The 3,310-nt window shown below is 43.0% G+C and overlaps 1 long non-coding RNA gene across 1 annotated transcript in view; it reads right to left on the minus strand.

Moving 5' to 3' along the window:
• Positions 1-790: 790 nt before the first annotated feature.
• LOC106726324 overlaps positions 791-3,310 on the minus strand; it is a 7,498-nt gene continuing 4,978 nt past the window's right edge. Inside the window, exon 3 of the long non-coding RNA XR_001362375.1 lies at positions 791-906. This is a non-coding gene — a long non-coding RNA (uncharacterized LOC106726324). The remainder of the gene's footprint in view (positions 907-3,310) is intronic.

A 3,310-nucleotide genomic window follows, 5' to 3' on the forward strand; every position in this document is an offset into this window, starting at 1 on the left:
ACATTCATCAATAAAATTACCCTAAATCTGCCCTAGCCTGTTGGCTCAATGGATAGAATGTGGGCTGGCGGACTGAAAGGTCCCAGGTTCCATTCAGGTCCAGGGCTTATGCCCAAGTTGCAGGCTCAATCCCCAGTAGGGGGCATGCAGGAGGCAGCTGATCAATGATTCTCTCATCATTGTTTCTATCTCTTTCTTCCTCTCCTTTCCTCTTTGAAATCAATAAAAATATATTTTTAAAAATTACCCTAAATCTGTTGAAGGAAGAATGTGTGAATGGCAACACCCAAGAGTGAACACCATGATCTCCAAGAGTATCACATCACACAAAAGCAACACACAAATGTTTCCAACTAAATTCCTGTCTTTACTTAATTTGCTGTCCTTGACCTAGAATGGCAGACCCATATCTGGCTAACACCATAACTGCCAAAGTGGCTGTGAACCTCAGTTTCCTGAGGTTCGATGGAAGCCACCATTTTTCAGTGACATCTCTGTGTAACCATCAGGTTAGTGCCAGGTAATTTTCATCTTGAACCAATTTACACTGGTGACCTAGAGTCAAAAGGTCCTAGGATCTGAAAAAGGCATCATTTGGAAGTTGCCCCCTCTATTTTTGCCCCTAATTGAAGAAAAATAACAATAAAAAACTGGATCTCAATTGGGCACACAACACAGATCATTAATACTTTTATTAACTAAATCACAAATGTTTTGAATAGATACTTAACTGTAATAACCATTTAAAAGTCAATGATTTACTTTCTCTTATAGATGAGATTCACTTTTCTTGTTTTCTTCTCTTGAACAGTGAGTGAGTCAAGGTCAGGGTCCTTAAACAGAAGTGCATTCCTTTCACATCTTACTACTCTGCAAGTCAGAGTCCATCACTTCAATTCATTTATCCTGAAAATTTAAGAAAAGAACATTTAGTTATTATGTATCTATTTTCTATGCATTAATAAGTTGATGTAGCTTTAAAATTTGGAATTGTTTCATATATATAATATCTAAAAGTAAAGTATTTAATCTTAGGTTTGCAAAGGTCACAGATTTAATGCAGGGAGATCATTAGCCATTTTCGTGGCAGGAAGGGAAAGGGCAATGCCAAATGAGAGTAAGGATCAACCAGGTCTGATCACTTTCATTTGCTGGGTTAGCTGAGGACAAACCAAGGGATGCTGATTTTGTAAAGCAAAAGCTACTGCTCATAGAATATAGAATACTATTCCATCACATTCACTTTACATCTGTATCATTCATTTAATGCAAGTGAAACAAACATGTGATTAGGTATAAATCAAAGAGGAAACGTTCCCTAGGAGGGTACTTTGAACCTCACTCATGGATGAGGCAGACACACTGTGAGCATCATGCTGTTAGCTGTCAGCTCAACGATCCCACCAGACAGACATTTAAATTTAACCGACAAATTCTGAATAGCTAAATATTAGCAAAATTAAGGACATTTCAAAGGTCATTATAGATTTTACTATAAGCCCTGTGCACGAAATTTGTGCACGGGTGTGGGAGGGGTCCCTCAGCCCAGCCTGCACCCTTTCCAATCCAGGACCCCTCAGGGGATGTCTGATTGCTGGTTTAGGCCTGAGCCCGCAGGATCAGGCCTAAACTTGCAGTTGGACATCCCTCTCGCAATCCGGGACCGCTGGCTCCTAACCACTCGCCTGCATGCCTGCCTGATCGCCCCTAATCCCTCTGCTGGCCTGCCTGATCACCCCTAACCACTCTGCCTGCCTGCCTGATCACCCCTATCTGCTCTGTTGCTGGCCTGATAGCCCTTAATTGCCTCTGCCTCAGCCTCCACCATGTGGCTTTGTCCAGAAGGATATCTGGAATGACATCCAGGAGGTCATTTGGCTGTAGGGTCTAATTAGCATATTACGCTTTTATTAGTATAGACTAGAGGCCCGGTGCACAAAAATTTGTGCAGTGGTGGGGGGGTGGTACCTCAGCCCCATTTGTGCCCTCTCACAGTCTGGGACCCCTCGGGAGATAACCACCTGCTGGCTTAGGCCCACTCCTGGGGTGGCAGATGGCAGGCCCGATCCCTTGGAAAAAAAGTCCCTCAGCCCCACTTGTGCCCTCTCACAGTCTGGGACCCCTCAGGAGATAACCATCCTGCTGGCTTAGGCCCACTCCCTGGGTGGCAGATGGCAGGCCTAATCCCTCGGTGCCTGCCCCTCCTCCCCGGGTCACACACACGGCAGGGCCAATCCAGGGGTTGGGGTGCCGCCCCGGGTCGGGTCGCACACGGGATGCCCGGATGGAGGCCAGGTGGGCTGGCCGATCGCTGCTACACCGCCCGGCTGCCCCGGGTTGGGTTGCACATGGACACCCGCTGCCCCAGGTCGCAGATAGCAGGCTCGGATGGCGGCAGGGCAGGCGGGATGGCGCTGTCCAGCCCTGTCTGCAGTATGCAAATTAGCCGCCATCTTTGTTCACAGTTAATTTGCATATCATGCTGATTAGCCAATGGGAGGCATAGCAAAGGTAAGGTCAATTACCATGTTTGTCTATTATTAGATAGGATGTGCTATGAACAAACAAAAACTGCTTTATCTTCCAATACAGTGGTTCAAAAAAGTCCTTCTTAAGGGAAATTAACAAAGGAAGTGGTACTCAAGGTTCTTATAACTGGTTTTCTGACCATGGGAGAAAGGGGTTTCATTACTCTAATCAACTAAAGAAGAATTACTCCACAATAGAAAAGGAAAGAACAAAAAATTAAAAAAATAAGACACCAGAATAAAAACATGAGCAAACCATGTCACAATTTCATGCACTAGTTCTTTGTTTAATACCATTTTGTTTATTCCTACTAACTACAATTTTTTGGGGAGGGCTGTAATTAGTATAATAAAACATGCATTTTTTTGTAATAGAGGCTATGACACACAGCTATAAAAGTATGATCATTCTGTGCCTGCTTGTTGAACACAGCCTAAACATTCTTTTAAACTTAATTCACCAACAGACATTCGGTGTGATTTTACTTTTATGCAAACATTAATTGTACTGTGGAATACAGCCTGTTGCGTTAATGCTGCACTTTTGCTAGAAAGGTGAGCAGGTAGGTCACAGACTTTAAAACTGGAAAATGGAAAATGAACTATTTGCATGATCAAGTCATGACAGTAAATACTAAGTGAAGGAAGAAGTTTTTGACAAGGTAAAAACACATTAAAATGTAAACAGCTAAATGAATACTTATAGCATTTGATATCTCTGACCTCTTTAACAAATGTGTGTGCTTGAAATATTTAATAAAATTTTAAAAATGTTAGCTCCT

The sequence above is a fragment of the Myotis brandtii genome, unplaced genomic scaffold (assembly GCF_000412655.1).
Source record: "Myotis brandtii unplaced genomic scaffold, ASM41265v1 scaffold106, whole genome shotgun sequence".
Taxonomy (NCBI): Eukaryota; Metazoa; Chordata; class Mammalia; order Chiroptera; family Vespertilionidae; genus Myotis; species Myotis brandtii.